At 43.4% G+C, this 24,687-nt stretch overlaps 2 pseudogenes; both read left to right on the top strand.

The window, feature by feature from the left end:
- The first annotated feature begins 487 nt into the window (after window positions 1–487).
- Window positions 488–928, top strand: LOC110589607 (annotated as a pseudogene).
- An 823-nt stretch (window positions 929–1,751) lies between these two features.
- LOC110589456 lies at window positions 1,752–5,532 on the top strand (annotated as a pseudogene).
- Window positions 5,533–24,687: the final 19,155 nt, after the last annotated feature.

The following is a 24,687-nucleotide window of genomic DNA, read 5'->3' on the forward strand; positions in this document are numbered from 1 at the left end:
CTTCAAAATCCAGTGTATATATTATAGCACATCTCCAGCTGGATGAGCCACATTTCAGATGCTCGAGAGTCACATACGGCTAGTGGCTAACTCATTGGACAGAGCACTTCCAGATCATATTTTCTTGATAAGATCAAAGGCAAATCCAATTTATCAGCACCAACCACTTTATTAATTATTTCCCCCTGTGCCATCAAAAGCCATCAGAGTCCGAAGATTCTTCCCACTCTGGCTGCTCCTGAGAGTGGCTCTCTGTGCCACAGAATGATAATTGGCTTCAAATTATCATTTGGCTTCTCCCCTTCCATAGTAATAGCAATTTTAGCCGGACACGTGTCTACCCAGAGTAAATGCTACATTTTCCCTTGCAGCTATTTGAAGCCATGAAACTACTTTTTGGTCAATGAAATGTAAACATAAATTAACGTAGATTCTTCCGGGAACTCATTTTAAGAATCAGTTGGCATCAGGTTCGGTTGTCGCCCGTTGGCTGCACAGCACCGCAATCGGCGGCCACCATTGCAGCTTACTTTCAGTTGCTTTTTAAAGACAGGGAAAGCTTATGGTGCAAATTGTTATTTCCAGTGCTGGGGCTGGAGGCCTGGCAGAATGGGTGCTGATGGAGCTACAGGGGGAGATCGAGGCTCGCTACAGCACTGGATTAGCTGGAAACCTCCTGGGAGACCTACATCACACCACTGAGGGAATCCCTGTGCTGATCGTGGGGCATCATATCCTGTATGGAAAAATCATCCATCTGGAGAAACCTTTTGCCGTTCTTGTCAAACACACTCCTGGGGAGCAGGACTGTGATGAGCTTGGCTGAAAGACTGGCACCCGGTACATGGTGACAGCACTCATCAAAAACAAGATCCTTTTCAAAACTCGCCCCAAGCCCATTATCACCAACGTTCGCAAGAAAGTATGAAAGAACCCCGGATTTTCCCTTGAGAGCGGCCAACTCCTTAGACTCGTGCTCAGTTGCCACCTCGAGGATGGCTCAGCGGTTCCCTGGGACCACAGGGGGGTCCTGTTTTGAACACAGGCCACCCGCTGGGCATGAATTCTGATCCCTTCCTCATGGCAACTGGTTCTCTTGGTGGAAATCTGGCCCCATTTCCAAGGAACCCATCACTTTTTCCAACTTCATCAGACTCATTGGCTTCAAATCCAGCACCTTTCCCTGCTGGTGCTCGTGACCCAGGCATGGCTTCTTTTCCAAGAGGAATGAACCCCACTGGCGCAGGTGCAGTTTCTCTCCCAAGGCCCGGTGTGGCCTTTTTGGCCCAGGCCCACATCCATCTCTAAACCCTAGGGCAGGGGTTTTTCCAGGTCCAGGGCCTCTGTCTAACCCAAGGTTAGGGGGTCTTCCAGGGCTGAGTCCTATGTCCAACCCAAGGTCAGGTGGTCTCCTGGGAACGGGTCCTGACCCCAGAAGTGGCGGCCCTATGGGCCCTGAGTTTGGGCCCAACCTGAGAGCAGGTGTCCTGTTGACTTCTGGGAATGGTCCTCCTAATCCTAGGCCCATTGGCCTGGGACCAGGACCAAGTCCCAATCTGAGGTCAGGCTTCATTGGTACAAACCCTGCCCCGAGGTCGGGTATGTTTCCAGGCCCAGGCCTTGGGCCCAGCCCAAGACAGGTGGCCTGGGCCCAGTCCTTGGACCCAACCCAAGGGCCGGTGGCCTGGGCCCAGGTCCTAATGTGGACACCAGAGTGGGTGGCCTCCTGGGCACAGGATCTGGTCTTAAGAATGGCTGGACCTCAAGGCCTAGATCTTGCCCCCATTCTAAGAGCAGTAGGTCTTTTAGGAGCAAATTCAGCTGCTTTCTCACAGGCTTCTGGAAACATGGGCACAAGCCATCCTCTATGGCAAGAGTACCTGGCCCCATAGGCCCAAACTCAGGTCCTGGCTCTCGGGGAATTGGCCTTCCAGGGCCAAATCCATCCATGTCCAGGGCTCCTGGCCCCGTAGGTCCTAATTCAGCTCATTTTTCAAGGTCAGCTGGGCCCATGGGGGTAAATGCTAATCCCTTTCCAAGGAGGACAGGTTCAGGGGACCTGAATCCAGCTGCCTTCTCTCAGTCCTCTGGCACATTGGCTTCAAATCCATCTACCTTCCAGAGGTCTGCTGGCATCCAGGGCTCAAGTCCAGCAATTTTCCCAAGAACCTCTGGGCCACCAGGCCCCAACCCAACTAACTTCCCAAGGGCCAGTGGCTTGTAGGGTCCAAGTCCCACTGCCTTCCCAAGGTCTACTGGCCCATTAGGCCCTGGTCAGGTTACTTTCCCCAGGTCAGCTCCTGGGCCCCTGGACTCTTCTCCAGCAGGCCCTGTGGGTATCAACCCAGCTCCTTTTGCTAGGCCATCTGGGACCCTGGGTCTAAACCCAGCTTCCTTTCCAAGGATGAATGGCCCTATAAGCAAGAACTTTGGTCCCGTTTCCTAGAGCGGGGAGCCTCCCTGGCACAAACCCAGCTGCTTTCCCCAGACCAGGGGTCCAATGGCTGCAATGTACCCAAATGGAATGTTACCCCCTTAAACACCGTTTTTTCTCCAGGACACTTTGGTTTTCAGGCACCATGGTTCTGGGCAGGAGTTGTGTTATAAGTAAGGGTAGATGCAGAGCTACAGTCTGAAGTACATAGCTGGGGCTCAAGTTCAGATGAGCCATCTTTTTCCTCTGCTTTCTTGACTGAAGGTGAAATGTTATATGTGGGAGATGGATAACAGCAGGTGGGAATGATCCTGACCTTGAGAGAAAGGATCTCCAGCCCTCCAGAAGCCTGCTGTGCTTTTATCCCACAGCTTTCTGCCCCTTGTTTCTTACTAGTTTCTTGAATTGTTCATGTGGACTTTTCCTCAGGGATACATTGGCCTGCAGGTCCCAATTCATATGTAGTCCCCTGCTCACCACTGGAGAATCAGCTCACTGCTCTCTAGAAATGTTGCATTGGTGAACAGACTGTGCTTCAGCAGCTCTGACCTGGGCAGCTTGGACCTGGTCATTCTCTACTGCCATACCTTTCCCTGGGGGCTTGAACACAGAACAGGGAGGTGGGCAACCACTTCAAGACCCACCAAATACAATTTCTGCTTGATTGACTGGGCCTGCAGCTTCCTTCTCCTGGGACTTTGAGGAGGCCAGAATCAAGGCTCCACAGCTCGTCTAACTCCCTCTCCACTAGTACTCCCAATCAAAGAACCTCAAAATTTAAACTGATGTGGATGGGAATTGGGGTGGGGGGTGGGGGGATAAAGGGGAGCTATCACTGTGCTTCGTTCAGCCTGATGTGAAAGGATGTTTTGTGTTTTTCCTGCTTGTATCTTTTCTTACCGTTTCTTTAATAAATGGGATGGCAGGGGGGAAAGAATCAGTTGGCATCACCCTTTTATCATTTCAATTTCCTTCCTATTGGCTGGAATGAAAACAGCCATCATCTTGTACCATTAGTGATCTTGAAAATGGAGATGACACAATAGACTAGGAACCCAGATCCTGGGGATTTTGTGGAGCAGAGCCTATGATCTGACTTTAAAATGAGAGAGAAATTAATTTGTACCATGGTTAAGCCAATGTTTTTCCAATTGTGTAAGCTGAACTTAACTCATTATAACCAACCCATTCATCCCTGGCTTATAAACAGGGTGGAGATCCCTTGGAAAGAAACATTAACAGATGTAGTATGCATTTTTAGCACAAAACAAAACTAATAATAATAGCTACTAATTATTGAGCACTTACTTTAACAGGCCTTATGTTAAGTATTTACCTCCTTTAATAAAGCTCACAACAACCCCCATATATAAATCAGGAAATTTAAAAGAAGTTAAGTGACTTGTCTAAGATCACATTGCTAGAAAATGGGAACCAGAATTTGAACTCTTGTCTGGATGGCTCCATAAACCATGTTCTTTGCAGGGTGGATCTCCTTGAGTGAAGTCTAGGCTACACAGAGGGAGGGAGAATGGGGCACAACTCCAGTTCTACAAAGTCAGCAGAAGCTCTGAATTCAAACTCGAATTTATATCCTTATCCCAGCCAGGTTCAATCATTCAGGGAAAATGTGATGGCCAGCTGTGTTCCTATCACTCTGTAAGGTATTCTAGGGGAATGAGGCCACATCACTTAAAGCCAGTTCCCTACAGTTCAACTCCCTTTTGAGGGCTGTTGCACCTGTCCAGCTGTTCTTTTTGTCCTCATTTTAGCACTCTAAGGATTTGAAAATTATTTTATCTAGGGTGAAACATCTGACTTATTGCATTTCTAATAGTGAATATACGTCATTTTAGAATGATGGAATCAAGAGTGCCTTTGGGTGGCAGGAAGTGGGAGGAAACTTCTAAAAGAGCAATCTTGAGCCAGAAGTCAGAAGAATTTTCTTTGCATCAGCTCTTTTCAGACTATGCAGAACACAAAAGGTAAAGAGTGGAACTCCACAGAGAGTCAGGGGAAGAATATATAACTCTCAAATTCAAATGCGTGTTGGTGGAAATGAGAGGAATAGCAGGCTCGAGTGAGTCAAGCACATCAGCTTTATCAAGAACTTCAGTGAAGGGGCACCTGGGTGGCTCAGTCATTAAGCGTCTGCCTTCGCTCAGGTCATGATCCCAGGGTCCTGGGATCGAGTCCCACATCGGGCTCCCTGCTCAGCGGGAGGTCTGCTTCTCCCTCTCCCACTCCCCCTGCTTGTGTTCCTGCTCTCACTGTTGTCTCTCTCTGTCAAATAAATAAATAAAATCTTTAAAAAAAAAAAAAAAAAAAGAAAGAACTTCAGTGAAGGGGACCGAACAAGAAAGATCAGTGGAGGAGTACAAAGTTTCCTGTCCACAGGAGGACACACAACACAACAACTGCCTAAAACCAGAAGAAGACACCCATGTCTCCACTACCCTGTAAACTACCACCATTCAACCTGCTTCACCGAGACACTGTGTGGGCCTGGTGCTATCAGTTAAAGCTGAGCACCAGAGACAGAAACTAGAAGCACATAAGTGACTCTGTGAATACCCAAATCAGAAGAATATTCCTGTCACAGCCAAGAAGGCCAACATGCAGACAAGGTCGTAAAGAAAATCAAAAGTGGACAAGGGGAAAACATCTCTGGAAAAGTCCAAGATAAAGATGTGATCTGAGGGGACTGATCCTCTGGAGGTAGCTCCTGACCCTGAGGAGGGGGTGTCTGATCTGAAGAGTTACCACTCTTCTTGAGGAAGTTCATACCATTGTGGTAACAACTTTGGCCCAGAGGCTGTATTGGCCTCCTGGACCAGAATTGCAGCCAGGGCCAGGAAGATGGAGGCAGTGGAATCACCACAAGACACTTACAGTGTCTGGTGGTGTGTGGTCCATGGGAGAGGTCTCCCTGTGGACATGGATGGTTGGATTCACCTACAGTTTTATGTTAGAACAGCCTGGATTCCAGAAAAACAAGGGAAAATGAGTACATGCTTCTTGCTCCCTTCCTGCAATTTCCCAATATGGTATGCCCATGTGTTCAGAGGAACAATGTATTAATAAAAAGCCTCCAATGAGATTAGAATACTAGGGGAAAGAGCACATTTGTGCTTGTAAGTGAGGGTAGAAAGGTTACTACAGTCAGCCACACTGACAGGCAAACTTCAGTCACCTCCACATACTCCATGTTTCCTGCTTACAGGGCTGGTAGACTGGTGGGTTGTAGACTGGTGGATTGCCCACAGACCCCCAAAGGTTCCTGCTTTAGTGTGGGATATGTGGGTTAGGATATAGAGACTCTTACGGGTTTTTTTCTTTGTTTGTTTTATTTTTTAAGTGGGCTCTATGCCCAGCATGGAGCCCAACACGGGGCTTGAACGCACAACCCTGAGATCAAGACCTGAGCTGGGATCAAGAGTCTGATGCTTAACCGACTGAGCCACCCAGGCACCCCATGGAGACGCTTACGTTTAAAAATGGAAAAACATTTCACAAGTTATCATTAATTCCAGTATAAACACCATTTATTAACAAAATGTTAATTATGTTGTTTATTAAATGAGAACTTTGTAACTACCAAATGTCTACTCTCCTGAATAGAAATTACCATAATAGCATGTAAGTGAGAACGTCTTCAGCTGAGCATTGTGAAGGATTTGAGTAAAGAAGTAGCCAAAGTTTGTTTCCATGCTCCTTTTCCTCTTCAGAACACAAACTGCCTTAGGAGTTGCTCCCTTCTGGTTGTAAGTGTAATGACTCCGAACTGTTGAGTATTGTAAGCCAAAGAATAAGCTGTTATTCTCTCTCTTGCCCTCCCCAAAACACATAATTCTTAATTTGGAAAATGTTGTTTTGTGTTTTTTCTTAGTAACCTGAGACATCTATGGTTTAGCTCCTGGCTAAAAGCACAGGCCACTTGGCCAGTATTATTTCCACTTGTAAGTTTTTTGTATATTTCTGCTGCTTAAAAAGATTTAAGACTGCTTCCCCATCAAATACATAATCTGTTGAATTTAAAATGGTATATAACTCTTCAGCTGTTGTATTTAGACCATATTCATCACATGCAAATATGGTTAATGTTCTGAACTCAAAGTACGATTAAAGCCAAAAGCATGATTTTCTTTTGCATGATACATTTTTAATTTTTTGTGTACCTCCTAAATTTATAGTCCTGGAAGTCTTGGAAAAGATGGGATGTTTTTCACTGGTCTTGTGTTTTCATAGCAGTTTCCAGATTGTTTTATTATTTTGAGTAGAGGATTTCTGGGCCCCTACCCCCCATCAGATGAAGTTGTAAATGTAATGCACTACAAGGAGTAGTGGAGTTGGAAAGTTTGTAACCATTATGATATAGATTGGTTTGGGTACAAATCCTCAATAAACGTTAAAGATAAAAAGAAAAATCTTATTGAGGAGCAAGGTATTTCCATGGCCTCACCATGCTCTCTACAGATTGCTCATTAGCAGTCAGAATTATTCAGCATAATAAATAATACATGTACTTTATTCCCTTAAAAAATGATGGAATCAGGGGCACGTGGGTAGCACAGTCGGTTAAGCATCCAACTCTCGATTTTTGGCTCAGGTCATGATCTCAGGGTCTTGAAATCAAACCCCAAGTGGGGCTTCTGGCTCAGTGGGCAATCTGCTTGAGATTCTCTCTCTCACTGTCTCTCTGCGCTCTCTCTCAAATAAATAGATCTTTAAAAAAAAAAAAAAAAGGCAGGGCGCCTGGGTGGCTCAGTTGGTTAAGCATCTGCCTTCGGCTCAGGTCATGATCCCAGGGTCCTGAGATCGAGTCCTGCATCGGGCTCTCTGCTCAGGAGGGAGTTACTTCTCCCTCTCACTCTCCCTCTGTGTTCTCTCTCTCTCTCTCTGAAGTAAATAAACAAAATCTTTTTTAAAAAGGCAGAATCATTTGGTGTCTTGGCTTGTGAGCCCGTCACCAACAGAGATCTCTGGGAACTAGCCCAGATGTATACCCATTTTCAGCAGTGCCACAAAATAAAACTAACAGCAGCTGACAACAGTTGAGCAGTTCTTTAATAGACCTTATGTTAAGTACTTAACTCCTTTTAAGCTCTTAACAACCCAGATGAGTTTCCTGAGGGTAAAGGTTGTGTTGTCTTGGTCACTGTCAAACTACCATCTCGATTATCTCTTTACCTGGAATCTAGCAGGTCTGTGGTAACTTTTTGTTGAATGAATGATTGTCAGATACTTCCTAGTGCCCTTCCACGTTCTGTCAGCCTCACTGGTCTCTTGTTCCAGCCACTGCACAGACCAACACAACAGTGGCCTCTGAGTAATTTCACACACACACAAAAGACATGCCTCCCCTGCACTCCATACTTCCTTCTTCTTGCCTTGGGGCTTCCCTTTGACCCAGAGGTCTGTGTGCCATGAAACCCCACCATGTATGTGCAACACGGAAGTGTGGGGGAGGCAGAAGTCAGTGAATGTATTCTTCCTGTTCTCTCCAGTGGACTATTTGGATACAGAATTTATTTGGTTCTTGGAGGACAGTCATAATGGTCCCTTGGGATCAAACAATTAGCAGCAACCAACTCAGTAACCTACCCTCCTATACCCTGTAACATTCCATCTTCCTCCCTTCCTGCCTCACTTTCTTTGTCTCTCCATCCTGCTCCCTGGGCTCACGATCCCTAGTAAAGAAATATCATGTACGTCCTTTATCTGAGGCCCTTCTTTCTGGAGAGCCCAGAAAAAGACAAAGTAAGTGAATCTGCCTTTGAATACTTTGTCTAAAAACATTATCCAGACGAATTATTGTACACTGGGCCATCTTATTTTAATTACTAAATTCCAATCAAAGGGAATAAGGGATTGCTTTTTCCAGAATCATGTAACCCACCACCCTGGATACCAATGGTAGCTATTTATGTAAGCTGTGAGAGCACGGCCCCAAGGTGGTAGGGCCCCATTCCGACTCCTGTAACTCTTATTTCTCCCCAAGAAGCATGGCCTCTACAGGACTCCTTGAGGACAGGAGGATATAATATTGCTGTGTCAGGGTTCATCTCAGAATGCTTAAAACAGGGGCACCTGGGTGGCTCAGTCATTAAGCATCTGCCTTCAGCTCAGGTCATGATCCCAGGGTCCTGGGATCAAGCCCCGCATGGGGCTCCCTGCCAAGCAGGGAAAAAAAAATCTTAAAAAAAAAAAAAAAGAATGCTTAAAACAAATGTTTACAGTAAATAGGGGCACAGGCATGCCTTCCAGCTATGTCTGGAAAATTCTACAAATCTCTGGAAGTTTATCAGTTCTACTAGAAAGTAGCAAACCTAAAAAAGGAACTGATAGAGGAAACAACTAGCAGTAATAATATAATAGATGTGATTTTTTTCTAATATCTATTGAATATTTACTTTGTGCCAGGCCAGGGTTTGTCACATTAGATCTTTACAAAAACCCTTTGATAATATTACTTTTAATTTACAGCTATCTGGAAGGTTTACATTTTATTAATTTATACCTAAGTTCTCACTGCTATAATGTAGATTCCAACCAACTTCCAGACTTCTTTTAGATGAGGGAGAAATAAATCTCTCTGTTTAAGCCAGTGTTGTGTTGATGATATCTGTTACATGTGGTTGAGATTAATTATAAATGTTATATTTACCTAATTACAAGAGTTTTTGATACTACTATTGATTCAAATCCCAGTCCAAAAACTAGGGAAATATACCCTAGGAGACATTCTAAAAAATTGTAGTCATAAGATACTCTTTCCAGTGTGCATCAGAGAAAGGAAAATCAGTAATTATCTGATATAAGGAAAATATATCACAGAAAAAAATAAGTCCTACAAGATAGCTTCTCAGTGTTCCAAGGCCTTTTATAGACATAAGGACTATATTTTTTTCCCTGACCCCAAAATTGATACACAGGAAGTGATAAATATGAATGTAGCTGCAGAGATTTTCAATAGGACTATAGGAAATAATTATATTTCATTCATTTATTCATTTAAAACCATTTATTAATGGGGTGCCTGGTGGCTCAGTCAGTTATGCATCTGACTCTTGGTTTCAGCTCAGGTCATTATCTCGGGGTCATGAGATCAAACCCTGCATTAGGCTCTGCACTGAGCATGGAGCCTGCTTAAGAATCTCTCTCTCCTTCTCCCTCTGTCCCTCCTCACTTGCACTCATGCTCTCTCCCTCTCTCTCTTTCTCTTTTTCTCTCTCTCAAAAACAAACAGACACTTATGAAGCCCTGGGAAGCTACAGAAATGAAATGGTGAAACCTGCCCTCTAGGAGGCCAGGTGTATGAAAGAGATGCACAAGGAGACAGCCCCTGTGCTCCAGCGTGGGGGTGCGGCAGCCCAGGGAGTCACAGAGGAGGTATCTGATCCAATGTTGAGGGAGGAGGAAAGGCTTCCTAGAGGAAGTGATGCCCAGGGGAGTCCTAAGAGTTGAGTAGGTATCCCAGGAAGATAAATCTGGATAAGGGTTAGCAAGAAAGGCAGGAAGACAGCCCCAGGCATGCCAGGAGAATGTGGAGCAGCGTGGTATGGTAGGAAACATGGGGAGGAGTGAGAAGAGATGAGGCCACTGCAGCATAAAGGAGTCACGCCATGAAGGCCTGGCACCATGGTGTCTAGATCATCTGGAAAGCTATACCGAGCACAGAATGCTTTTGAAAGAGAAGTACCTTTAGAACCCTTGTCATTTAGGGGCACCTGGGTGGCTCAGTCAGTTAAGCCTCCAACTCTTGGTTTCGGCTCAGGTCGTGATCTTGGCATCATGGGATGGAGCCCCAAGTGGGGCTCCAAACTCAGCATGGAGTCTGCTTGTCCCTCTTCCCCTGCTCCCCCGACCCACCCCTGCATGCACTCTCTCACGTGCGCGCAAATAAATAAAATCTTTTTAAAAAATAAATAAATAAACTTCTAAAAAAAAAAAAAAGAACTGTTGTAGTTTAGAAAGATGCTTTGCTCTGGGTGAGCTCGCTGACCCTTCCTGCTCTAATACTATGAATCAAGAACTGGAGCAATTTTTTAAAATTGTAATTTGGTAGGAACCTACAAGTAACTCTTGTCCTCATTTGGGAAGGTAATATGGCTCACTAAATGTTCATGCTTCATTCGGTCCTCTGAGGACATGCCTGGTGGATATACCCAAGTCAGGAAAAGAAATGCATACCATTTGTTTAAGATATCAGTTCAAGCAGAAGCCAGGAGCATGGACTGGAGTTGAGAAAAGGTAAGGCTCAGGATTCGGACCTAGGGCTCAGTGATGTTATCAGCTAGATGGCTGCAGGGATTGAGGACCCAATAGGTGCCTATGCTCCCCCCCCCCCATCTCATGGTCCTGCTGAGGGAATTTTCTTCGTATTGGAACATTCTCTGCAGAGTCTAGGGGCTTTCTAGGGGACGGGCCCTGGGTTGGACGCCTGATGGCCCCTGGTATAATAAAGAAGGCCCTGCACCTTTCCCTACCACCCTCTGCATGCTTTGGCCAATGGTGGTGAGTCCCTCCTCAGCAATTCCATGCCTTCTTTTACACGGTAAGGAGCAGGGGTTGTAATGTGTACATAATGATTACAGTTAACCCTCCTCTGTTAAAAGAAATTAGTATTTATTACATGAATGCTAGCATTTCTGGTTCCTTTGAGACCCCACTCTTCTTCCAATTTGGGGTACTTGTAGGTTTTAGTTGTTAATTAGGAGACATTATTAACAGATAAGGATAAATTTGTTCATCTTCTGGATATAAATGGCAATCCAAACACTTGAAGAAGGGAGTGAGGCTTGAGGGGGAGAAAACCTGAAAACCCTACACTGCAGTCCCATTAATCTTCAAACCCAAACACCCCACATCGGTTTATCTGAACAGGCCCCCAAATCTTGTTCCCCCCAGTCACTAAGGTCTCTGTTACATTAGCCAGCTTTCTGCTCTTCAGAAAAGCCAAGCATGCCGCTCCTCAAGGGCTGTGCACATGCTGCACATACTCTTCCCCCAGGTTTTCTCCTGGCTGAATAATTTCTCACCATTCAGGTCTCGGCCTAAGTGTCATTCCTTTTTGAGGCCTTCCTTAAGTATCCAGTCTACAGAACTACCCTCCAGCCCTTACTCCCATCCCATTAACCTGCTTTGTTTTCTTCAGAGCATTTGCCAATAACAGAAATAGTCCTTTTTGTTTGCTTGCTATTCCTTATTTCTTTCCTCTTCCCACTTTGGAATATAAAATCCTTGAGGTAGATCAGGGAGGTTGGCAGCATAAAGAAGGAGTGCAATGCATATTTGTCCAATGACAGATGATTCAACAAATTACAAATCTTTGCCAAGCACTGGCCAACACCAAGTCAAATGAGGAGGGGAACCTCAAATCTCCACGCACCCATCTCTCACTGCCTGAATCATGCAGGATAAAATGCCCAGGCCCCAGAGATCCTGCATCAAAGGCCCACTGATGACACTCCGTTACCCGCAGAGGTCCTTGCCAGTCTGAGAAATCAAATTGGGAGCTTTGGGCATGAGGCAGTTGTCTTTGAAATCAAACCAGGAGGAGCCTTAGCACCGAGGACTTTGGAAATCTGCGTGACTGCTAGTAAGCTTGCTGGGGGGAGAAAGTTGGTGCCGCCTCTAGATATCAACAGGGAGGATTTCCTGTTGTTGTTCCAGTTTTATATACTGGGGTGTAGCATGAGATTTCACTTGGAAAAAAATGTTTCTTTGATTTAAAAAAAAAAATTGTTGGAAACCATTTCCTTAGAGAATTTCTCCTCATTGTATACTAAGTATAAGTGCTAAAGGAAATTTTTTTTAACTGAGGTCTTTCTCTCAATATTCACAGTAAAAGTTTTGAATATTGTCCTTCCTCGACAACTTCAAGCCCAAGCACCCCGTCTGCAGGCCCAGGAGGCTGAACCCATTCACCCCTCTTCCCACCCTTCCCTCCTCACCAGGTCACTCTCGTTGCCTGCTCCAGGCAAAACATGTTAGGAACTTAGAGCACTCAAACGTGCCACCGGCCTATACCTGTACTTCATAGGAGAAAGGAGGAAGAGAAACCAGGGAAATAATTGCCCTAGAAGTAACTCAAGCGCTGGGCATCCCACACCCAAAGTCTGCCAAGTGCCCACGCCTCCTATGGGTAAGGTAACGGCAGGCTTGCTAGCAGCTAATGAGGCGCATCAGCAACTCAGAATTTTGGAAAAAGGCTGCTCACAGCCTTGGGAATGATTGGGAATGTTTAGCTGAAAACAGGCCTTCCTCTGACTTGCACTTCATGCCTTTAAGCTTCCAAGGTGCGACTTCACTGCTGCGGTGGGGGAGAGTAGCGAGGATTCTGCAGCAATGCTCCCCAGCCGCACAGGCCCAGAGGCCCAGGCAGCCACCCCCACACCTCTGCGTTGTGACTGCCACCCCACCGCGGCTAGGCAAAAGATAATAGAAGCACTGGGACCTGGCCAAGATTCGACAGAATGAAGAGCAGGCATCTAAACACAGGGCATTGGCTCCAGCATTTGAACTCTGTCTGCGGGGTCGGTTTCAAGGTTATAGTACACTCAGAATGACCTCCGAGGTCAGGGCACCCTGCCTGTAACCCAGCTCCCACTTACTTAACTTCCATGCCCGTTTTATGCCACTCTTCCTACATACCAGCCTCTTGCTGGCGCAGCAACACAAAGGTGTGAGGTGACATTTGAATCCTGTGAGTATACAGGTGGTGAGTGCACACCACCCTCAAGTTGGATGGTGACAGTCGCCACTATATTTAGGGACAGAGATTAGCCCAGGCTTCAGTGGGTACTGCAAGTACTGGCACAGGAGCCCTTTGCATCGCGCCAGGAGTCTATTAGTAATGTAGAACTCGCTCCAGGCCAGCTGGCAACACAATCACTTTGAACTTCAGACGGGGAGAGAACAGCCTCTGATCATTAAAGAGCCACACCCTTGTGGTCAGCCAAAGGGTTGATGGAATCTAACAGCCTATGTGTCTGTGTCTTTTGCTGGGGGTCAGTCTCTAAATTGTCATCGTGGATGTCCAGCCACAGCCCTAGTCCTGAGGCCAGAGGTGTGCCACTGGGGGCGGGTGGGGACCTGTCCCTCAGACGGCAGGTTTTAAGTGGAGTATCCACCACTCAGAGGAGCAGGGCCAGCACCCCAGTTCACAAGAGGTGCTAACAGACGATGTGGCCCAGGTCTCTGTTCACAAACGGCCTCAAATTTCGAATTTTGAAATGATCTGCAAAAGAATTATATACACAGTCACCAAGATAACCCTGACAACGGTGAAGGGAAGTGACATTCAAGATAAAACTTTTTTTTTATTGTTAGTCACCATACAGCACATCATTAGTTTTTGATGTAGTGTTCCATGATTCATTGTTTGCATATAAATTAGCTGCTTCTTACCAGATGACACTGCTTGGAGTACATTAAAATAACGATAATGACAGACACTTATATAGGGTATACTGTTCTAAGAGTCCAGGGCCCCTTCTAAGACTTGTATTTAATCCTCACAAAAACCTGGGGTGCCTGGGTGGGTCAGTTGGTTAAGTGTCTGCCTTTGACTCAGGTCATTATCCAAGGTCCTGGGATCAAGCCCCACATCGGGCTCCCTGCTCAGCTCAGCCACTCCCCCTGCTTATGCTCTCTCTCTCTCTCTCTGTCAAATAAATAAGTAAAATCGTTTTTGAAAATCCTCACAAAAACTCTATGCCCATTTTATAGATTAGAAACTGAGGTACAGAAAGACCATATAATGTGCCCAAAATCACACAGCTCATAAGATCACTCAGCTAATCAAGTGTTGGGTTAGGATTTGAACTCAGGCTGTCTGGGCTCCAGAGTCCCTGTACTTACCTACTATGAACTACTATGAAGTACTTACCTACTATTTTAAAAATAAATCCTCGGTACCAGCACAAATTACAATTTTACAGGTTAAAGTAGTCACCTGTTAGCATGGAAACACTTAGCATTTCACCATTTTTTAATATCCCAGGAGTCTCTAAAAATGGAAGACCCTCAGGCTCTCTAAAAGCCCTCAGGCCAATCTAGCAACAGCTGGTCTTCTTCACAAGGACTGCTCCTACTCTAGAGAACAATAATTCAAGTTTTGGATGAGGATGCGGAGACCCCATGAGTGGGCATCCCTCTCTGTAGCAGAGTCATCCTTTGCTTGGTCATGTCCACTTCTCAACCCAAAGCTCTCAAACTAAGAATCAAGAGAGCTTCTCTATACCTGGTAACTGGCCTCCAAGGGCTTCCATTTTGTCCCAGCCTCTCCAACAGAGTGGAAGCATCGGGGGGGCAGTGCCAGCCATCCAGCCAAGATGCTGAGAGGTCTAGCCCACTATGAGCGCTAACTGACCTACGAAAGGAAAAGGTAGTTCTTCAAAGCTGGCCATTAAGTTGTAATAGCTAATAGAGTCCTAGATATGTTAGAGGAGAACAGTGTGTACCATTCATATTTGATATATGGACAGTAAGATTTATTTACTCAAAACCCATCTACTGACCCTCCCTGAGAAGGCACTGTGCTGGGCACTATGGGAATGGAGATGATGGAGACATGAGAGCCCAGAACAGGGGCAGCAAACACACAGACAAATCACTCTATTACAGTGTAGTTGGCAGAGTAGATCATGGCAGGTCTGAGTGCTGTGAGACTACTTCGTTCTGGAGAGAGAATTTGTGGAACGCTCCTTAGGGTAGCTGACATTTGCAGGCAGCCTCTAAGGATGAGCAGACGTTGACTTAGCCAAGCAGAGAGCTGAGCAAATGATAAAGAGAATCCCCAAATGCCATCAGATTTATTACCATCTTTCCACCTTTGAGCACGCTTCCTGTTAAGCAGTTAATTTAATTAATATTTACTGAGCATCTATTATGTGACTATAATGCTTGATTATAATTTTTTTTGTTTTATTTTAAATTCAAGTTAGTTAACATATAGTGTATTATTAGTTTCAGGAGTAGAATTTAGTGATTCATCAGTTGCATATAACAGCCAGGGCTCATTATATCAAGTGCTCTTAATGCCCGTCACCCAGTTACCCCATCCCCCCACCCACCTCCCCTCCAGCAACCCTCAGTTTGTTTTCTATAGTTAAGAGTCTCTTATGGTTTGTCTCCCTCTCTGTTTTTTTTTTAAGATGTTATTTATTCATTTGAGAGAGAGAGAAAGCACAAGCAGAGGGAGGAGGGGCAGAGAGAGAGAGAGGGACAAGCAGGCTCCCTACTGAGCAGGGAGCCTGCCACAGAGCTCAATCCCAGGACCCTGAGATCATGACCCAAGCTGAAGGCAGACGCTTAACCGACTGAGCCACCCAGGTGCCCCTCCCTCTCTGTTTTTATCTTATTTTAATTTTCCTTCCCTTTCCCTATGTTCATCTCTTTTGTTTTTTAAATTCCACATATGATGGGGCGCCTGGGTGGCTCAGTCGTTAAGCGTCTGCCTTCGGCTCAGGTCATCATCCCAGGGTCCTGGGATCGAGCCCCGCATCGGGCTCCCTGCTCAGCGGGAAGCCTGCTTCTCCCTCTCCCACTCCCCCTGCTTGTGTTCCCTCTCTCGCTGTGTCTCTCTGTCAAATAAATAAAATCTTTAAAAAAAAAAATAAATTCCACATATGAGTGAAATCATATGGTATTTGTCTTTCTCTGACTGACTTATTTTGCTTAGCATACCCTCTAGTTCCATCCACATCATTGCAAATGGCAAGATTTCATTCTTTTTGATGGCTGAGTAATATTCCTGCGCGTGCGCGCGCGCGCGCGTGTGTGTGTGTGTGTGTGTGTGTGTGTGTGTGTGTATGCCACATCTTTATCCATTCTTCTGTCGATGGACATCTGGGCTCTTATTGTGGCTGTTGTGGACATTGCTGCTAGAAACGTTGGGGTGGATGTGCCCCTTCAAATCACTGTTTGTATCCTTTGGTTAAATAACTAATAGTGCAATTGCTGGGTCATAGGGTAATTCTATTTTTAACTTTTTGAGGAACCTCCATACTGTTTTCCAGAGTGACTGCACCAGCTTGCATTCCCACCAACAGTGTAAGAGGGTTCCCCTTCCTCCACATCCTTGCCAACATCTGTTGTTTCCTGACTTGTTAATTTTAGCCATTCTGACTTGGTGTAAGGTGGTATCTCATTGTGGTTTTGATTTGTATTTCCCCAATGATGAGTGATGTTGAGCATCTTTTCATTTGTCTGTTGGCCATTTGTATGTCTTCTTTTGAGAAATGTCTGTTCATGTCTTCTGCCCATTTCTTGACTGGATTTTTTGTTTTTAGGGTGTTGAGTTTGGTAAGTTCTTTATAGATCTTGGATACTAGCCTTTATTTGATATGTCATTTGCAAATATCTTCCCCCATTCCATACATTCCTTTGCTGTGCAAAAGCTTTTTATCCTGATGAAATCCCAATGGTTCATTTTTGCTTTTATTTCCCTTGTCTTTGGAGACATGTCTAGCAAGAAGTTGCTGTGGCTGAGGTCGAAGAGGTTGCTGCCTGTGTTCTCCTCAAGGATTTTGATGGATTCATATCTCACATTGAGGTCTTTCATCCATTTTGAGTCTATTTTTGTGTATGGTGTAAGGAAATGGTCTAGTTTCATTCTTTTGCATGTGGCTGTCCGATTTTCCCAGCACCATTTGTTGAAGAGACTCTTTTTTCCATTGGATATTCTTTCTTGTTTTGTCAAAGATTAGTTGACCATAGAGTTTAGGGTCCATTTTTGGGTTCTCTATTCTGTTCCATGATCTATGTGTCTGTTTTTGTGCCAATACCATACTGTCTTGATGATTACAGCTTTGTAATACAGGTTGAAATCCGGAATTGTGATGCCTCCAGCTTTCGTTTTCTTTTTCAACATTCCTTTGGCTATTCAGGGTCTTTTAGGCTATCATACAAACTTTAGGATTGTTTGTTCCAGCTCTGTGAAAAATGTTGATGGTATTTTTATAGGGATTGAATTAAATGTGTAGATTGCTTTGGGTAGTATGGACATTTTAACAATATTTGTTCTTCCAGTCCATGAGCGTGTAATGTTCTTCCATTTCTTTGTGTCTTCCTCAATTCTTTCATAAGTGTTCTATGGTTTTCAGAGTACAGATCTTTTACCTCTTTGGCTAGGTTTATTCCTAGGTATCTTAAGGTTTTTGCTGCAATTGTAAACAGGATCAATTCTTTGATTTCTCTTTTTGCTGCTTCATTGTTGGTATATACAAATGCAACAGACTTTTGTGCACTGATTTTATATCCTGTGACTTTGCTGAATTCCTGTATCAGTTCTAGCAATTTTTTGGTGGTGTCTTTTAGGTTTTCTACATAGAGTATCATGTCATCTGCAAAGAGTGAAAATTTGACTTCTTCTTTGCCAATCTGGATGCCTTTTATTTCTTTTTGTTGTCTAATTGCTGAGGCTAGGACTTCTAGTACTATGTTGAACAGCAGTGGTGAGAGCAGACATCCCTGTCATGTTCTTGACCTTAGGGGGAAAGTTTTCAGTTTTTCCTCATTGAGGATGATATTAGGTATGGGTCTTTCATATATGGCCTTTATGATGTTGAGGTATGTTCCCTCCATCCCTACTCTGTTGAGGGTTTTTATCAAGAAAGGAGGCTGTATTTTGTCAAATGCTTTTTCTGCATCTATTGAGAGGACCATATGATTCTTATCCTTTCTTTTATTAATGTGGTGTAACACATTGATTGATTTGTGGATGTTGAACCACCCCTGCAACCCAGGAATAAATTCCACTTGGTCATGCTGAAAAATCCTTTTAATGTACTGTTGGATCCGATTAGCTAGTACCTTGTTGAGAATTTTTGCATACATGTTCATCAGGGATGTTGGTCTGTAATTCCCCTTTTTAGTGGGGTCTTTGTCTAGTTTGGGGATCAAGGTAATGCTGACCTCATAGAATGAGTTTGGAAGTTTTCCTTCCATTTCTATTTTTTGGAACAGTTTCAGAAGAATGGGTATTAATTCTTTAAATGTTTGGTAGAATTCCTCTGGGAGGCCATCCAGCCGTGGACTCTTGTTTGTTGGAAGATTTTTGATTAGTGATTCAATTTCTTTGCTGGTTATAGGTCTGTTCAGATTTTCTATTTCTTTTTTTTTTTTTAACTTTTAAAAAAGATTTTATTTATTTATTTTAGAGAGAAAGATAGTTCTTGAGCAGGGGAGGGTCAGAGGGAGAAAGAATCTCAAGGAGACTCTGCTGAGCAGAGAGCCTGATGCATGGCTCAATCTCAAGACCCTGAGATCACGACCTGAGCCAAAATCAAGAGTCAGACACAACTGACTGAACCACTCAGGTGCCCAAATTTTCTATTTCTTCCTGTTTCAGTTTTGGTAGTTTATATGTTTCTAGGAATTTATCCACTTCTTCCAGATTGCCTTATTTGTTGCATATAATTGTTCATGATATTCTCTTATAACTGTTTGTATTTCTTCAGGGTTGGTTGTGATCTCTCCTCTTTCATTCATGATTTTATTTATTTGGGTCCTTTCTCTTTTCTTTTTGATAAGTCTGACTTGGAGGTTATCAATCTTGTTAATTCTTTCAAAGAACCAGCTCCTAGTTTCATTGATCTGTTCTACTGTTTGTTTTTTTTTATTTCTATATCATTGATTTCTGCTCTAATCTTTATTATTTCCCTTCTCCTGCTGGCTTTAGGCTTTATTTGCTGTTCTTTTTCCAGCTCCTTTAGGTCTAAGGTTAGGTTGTATATTTGAGACTTTGCTTGCTTCTTAAAGTAGGCCTGTATTGCTATATACTTCCCTCTTAGGACTGCCTTTGCTGAGTCCCAAAGATTTTGAACTGTCTTGTTTTCATTTTCATCTGCTTCCATGTATTTTTTTAATTCTTCTTTAATTTCCTGGTTAACTCATTCATTCTTTAGTAGGATGTTCTTTAACTTCCATGTATTTGTGGTTCTCCCAAATTTTTCTTGTGGTTGACTTCAAGTTTCATAGCATTGTGGTCTGAAAATATGCATGGTATGATCTCAATCTTTTTGTACCAGTTGAGTCCTGAGTCGTGACCAAGTATGTAATCTATCCTGGAGAATATTCCATCTGCATTCAAAAAGAATGTGTGTTCTGCTGCTTTAGGATGAAATACTCTGAATATATCTTTTAAGTACATCTGGTCCAGTGTGTCATTCAAAGCCCTGTTTCCTTGTTGATCTTCTGCTTAGATGATCTCTCCATTGCTGTGAGTGAGGTGGTAAAGTCCCCCACTAATATTATATTATTATCAATGAGTTTCTTTAAGTTTGTTATCAGTTGATTTATATACTTGGCTTCTCCCAAGTTAGGGGAATAAATATTTATAATTGTTAGATCTTCTTGTTGGAGAGACCTCTTTATTATGATATAGTGTCCTTCTTCATCTCTTATTACAGTCTTTGGTTTAAAATCTAGTTTGTCTGATATAAGGATGGTTATTCCAGCTTTCTTTTGACATCCATTAGCATGATAAATGGTTCCCCATCCCCTCACTTTCAATCTAGAGGTATCTTTGGGTCTAAAATGAGACTCTTGTAGGCAACATATCAATGGGTCTTGTTTTTTTATCCATTCTAATACCATGTCTTTTGATTGGAGCATTTAGTCCATTTACATTCAGAGTAATTATTGAAAACTGTGAATTTAGTGCCCTTATATTACCTGTAAAGTCGCTGTTCCTGTAGATTGTCTCTGTTCCTTTCTAGTCTTTGTTACTTTTGGTCTCTCTTTCCCGCTCAAAGGGTCCCCTTTCATATTTCTTACAGGGCTGGTTTAGTGTTCATGAACTCCTTTAGTTTTTGTTTATCTGGGAAACTCTTTATCTCTCCTTCTATTCTGAATGACAGCCTTGCTGGATAAAGTATTCTTGGCTGCATATTTTTCCCATTTAGCACAGTGAATATATCATGCCAGTCGTTTCTGGCCTTCCAGGTCTCTGTGGAAAGGTCTGCTGCCAGCCTTATGCATCTACCCTTGTAGGTTAAGGACTTTTTCTCCCCAGCTGCTTTCAGGATTCTCTCTTTATCTTTGTACTTTGGAAGTTTCACTATAATATGTTATGGTGTTGACCTCTTTTTGTTGATTTTGAGGGGAGTTCTCTGTGCCTCTTGGACTTGAATGCCTGTTTCCTCCCCAGGTTAGAGAAGTTCTCAGGTATGATTTGTTCAAATAAACCATCTGCCCCTCTTTCCTGCTCTTCCTCTTCTGGGACTCCTATGATATGGATATTATTTCACTTTATGGAATCACTGAGTTCCCTAGGTCTACCTTCATGATCTAATAGTCTTCTTTCCCTCTTCTTTTCAGCTTCATTATTTTTCTTAATTTCCTTAAAAATATGCAGCCAAGAATACTTTATCCAGCAAGGCTGTCATTTCCTTAATTTTCCTTCTATATCATCTATCCTCTCCTCTGCTTCTTCAGTTCTCATGGTGATTATATCCAGGCTGTTTTGCATCTCAGTTATAACATTTTTTTATTTCATCCTGACTAGTTTTTAGGTCTTTTATCTCTGCAGTAAGGGTTTCTCTGCTGTCTTCTATGCTTTTTTCAAGTCCAACTAGTAGTCTTATAACTGTTTATCTAAATTCTTGTTCAGATATATTTCTTATATCTGCTTTGAGCAAGTCCCTGGCTGTCATATCTTCCTCACCTTTCTTTTGGGGAAAATTCCTTTGTCTTGTCATTTTGGCTGAGTTTCTATCTTTTGTGTGTTATAAAAGCTTGTTATATTTCCTGCACCTCAGAGTAATGCTATATTAAAAAGAGGTCATACACTGTCCAGGGCCAGGCACTTTAGGAAGTGTTTCTGGTGTATGCTGTGTGCACTCTGCTGTTGCATTTTGGCTGCTCTTTCCCACTTGTTTGTAGTGGGGAGTGTTTGGACCTTTAACTAGGTGTGCTTTAATTTGTTTGTTAAGATAAGCCTCACATCTGCCACGTTCTCTCCCTTCAGTTGTGCAGATTGTTTCCTTAATCCTCAGATCATATTCCTAGTTGTTCAGAATAGATTTGATCTAGCTGTGTTCGAGGGACTAGGCAAGCTCCCCCCTCCACGATCTTAACTCCTCCCCTCCTTGACTATAATTCTTGAAAATTGGGGAGACTACCTGGAATTCTTCATAAATATTTTAAAACGATTAAAAATTAAGTATTTCTCAACTAACTCTAATGCATGTTTATCTTTGGAAACTAAACTCAGTAGGGCCATAGGGCAAATGCAGAATTGCACACATACACACACATACACACACACACACACCACACCTCTTTGAGGATGGGGACTGCAGAGAGTTTTTAGAGCATTTCCATCTTTGAACTTGATTCCCTTCCTATTCTGATTCTTTGGATTACATCTGTTGGGTTGGCATCCTTTTGAAGGATTATTAGCAACAGATCATACTCCCAGTGGGGACTTGGGATATGCTTGACCCCCATCAGGGTGGCTATGATCAGAAACAGATGCCTACCACATGCAAGCATGGTGAGGCTGTCATGCCATCTTTAACGATGTTGAATGCCAATCTGACTCTGTTCTCTCTCCCTTTATGGCCCTCAAATACTATAGAAAAAAAATCTACTTATAAGAGGAAGCCAACCAGGTGCTACCCTCCACTAAAGCTTCCAAACCTGGAGCAGACTGGAGCTGCCAGAAAGAACTTTAAACGAAATGTAAAGTTTTAACTAGCACCTATAACTGGACACTTTCATTACTGAAATGATACCGTCTTTGTGACAACTAACTAGAAAACCTTTAATTATCTACACATGACTAGAAAAGTCTGGGGACCTGCCCTAAACATACCTGGGGGCAGAAGGGAACTAGCTCTACAGAATAGGTTCAAGCAGGTGGTGGGGAAAATAATTAAGTTGGTTTCTCCTTGTACTCTCCAAAGTTCTACCCTTACAGTGTAATGTTTACCTAGTTTCCCCAGGAATTCTCAATATTCTGCTAGCCCAGCAGGTTGAAAGATGTCATCAATACAGTGGCTAGCCAGGTTCAGGTTTCCAATGGCCCCACCTCTGCACTGTTCCCTCTGCCTGCAATGCCTTTCTCTCCTTTGCTGAGAAAGTCCTACTTGAAGACCTGATCCAAATGACAGGCTCTGTGTCACTTTCTCTGAGTCCCTCCAGGCATGTTGTGTGGCCACAGCCCACTGTACATGGCCCTACTATTGCCCTTATATACTGTCATTTAGGTCTGTTATGTTATCTGTTATGTTCCTGGACTGTCATTGCCCTCAATGTATTATTTCTATTTGATGCTCAAAGCCCAGCACAATGCTTGCCAAAAGGGCCAGTTTGGTATTCATTCACATATGATAAATAAGTAAATTCCAGACCACTGTTGCCCAAGTTGATATCTGTAGCTTGATCCACAGATGTTTAATATGTTAATCAGCTATCACAGTAGTAATGCTGCATAACGCTCTCTCCCTCTCTCTCCCTCTTGCTCTCTCTCTCTCTCTAACAACAAGTATTCATTTTTCTTGCTCAGGTAGGGCAGCTATGCTTCAGGCAAAAATTTGGCTGGGCTGGGCTGCAGGCTGCAGGTTGGGTTCATATTTTCTCTACATGTTTCCTTGTTCTGGGACCAGGAGCTACGTTGGACATGTTCTTCTCATAATAGATTACAAAACATAAGAGGTCAAGCCAAATCAAGCAAGCACATTTATAGACTCTGGTCATATCATGTCTGTTAACATTGCATTGGCCAAAACAAGTCACATGGTCAAGACCAACATCAAGAGTGGGAGATATACTTTACCTTCCACAGTGTCAACAAAGCCAATGGCAAAGTATATGGAGGTATAATTCTTTAACAGGGAGCCAACTGGGAATTGGGAAAGAAGAACTGGGAATAATAATCCAATCTAACAAGTGTATTTTTCCCATTTGGGGGCCTCAACCATCCATTTATTCTGTTCAGATGACACCATAGCATCCCAGACACCAAGTCAGTCTCTCTTGCTAACCATGGACATTGGTTAGGCTATCTCTAGAGCTCAGCTTCTGCATCCACAAGACAACCAAGGCATGCAATGGCCCAGAAAACCAGGGGTATCTGCCCTTTTGGTAAGAAATAGAAAAATTGCATCCCAGATATTTCCATTACCTTTCTTAAGAAAATGATTGGCACTGCTTATACTAAATTGTTTTGGGTTTGGGGTTTTGGGTTTGTTTGTTTGTTTTACTTTGTGTTTATACTGCATCATGTTTAAGATGTGTCTAATTATTTTTAAATCTCACTTGAGGGACGCCTGGGTGGCTCAGTCGGTTAAGTGTCTGCCTTCGGCTCAGGTCATGATCCCAGAGTCCTGGGATCGAGTCCTGCATCAGGCTCCTTGCTCAGCAGGGAGCCTGCTTCTCCCTCTGCCTGCTCTGCTTGCTGCTCCCCTGCTTGTGCTCTCTCTCTCTGTCTCTGACGAATAAATAAATAATCTTTAAAAAAAAAAAATAAGTAAATCTCACTTGAACTTCAGCCATGCCTGCAGTTGTTCAAGTACTTAAAAAGTCTCTAAAATAATAGATTATCCAAAATAATGTGACATATTATGGCTTAAGAGTGATTCTAGGTGATCTGATGATTTACAGACTGTGCTGTGGTCAGGCCCAGCTGGAAGTGTCCATTAGGATGGCAGAGAGAATTAAGAAATCAAAGGCCTCAGACAAGCATGTGGTCTTGTCCCCAGGGCCACAAAGGGGAAACTCTCCTATTACAGTACTATATATAGTGCTTGTGTCCTCTGAAAGTAAGAATTTTTTTACAGAGTGCTAGAGATTTAATCTGGGCAGAGGACACTGTGACTTGCTCTCTGATGGTCAGGGCAGACCAACCAACTTCCTAGGGTGGTAACTGGAGCTGATGAATTTATTCTTGCCTCACTGCTTCATCCTTGAACTTTTGTCTGCTATAGACCTGGGGCTGGAAACTCCAGAAGAGCTGGACTCAGCCACTGAATTTTTTTAACTTATCATTTGCAAAGTCATTATATTCAGTGGGAACGCCCACAGTTAGAGAAATACCACTCCAGCCTGTTGTGTTAGAAAATACAGTTTCCATACTTCTTTAATAAAATGTTAGACTATGACATTTCTTTTTATCAGTCCAATTTTTCTATTCATAATGGTACTTTCCTTGAGCTAGAGGCCTCATTCACTGTGATTTTACCTAATACTTAATCCAAAGGCCAACAAGCAGCCCTGCCTAAACCAGCAGAAGGGAGCCCTCA

The sequence above is a fragment of the Neomonachus schauinslandi genome, chromosome 6 (assembly GCF_002201575.2).
Source record: "Neomonachus schauinslandi chromosome 6, ASM220157v2, whole genome shotgun sequence".
In the NCBI taxonomy this organism is placed as follows: domain Eukaryota; kingdom Metazoa; phylum Chordata; class Mammalia; order Carnivora; family Phocidae; genus Neomonachus; species Neomonachus schauinslandi.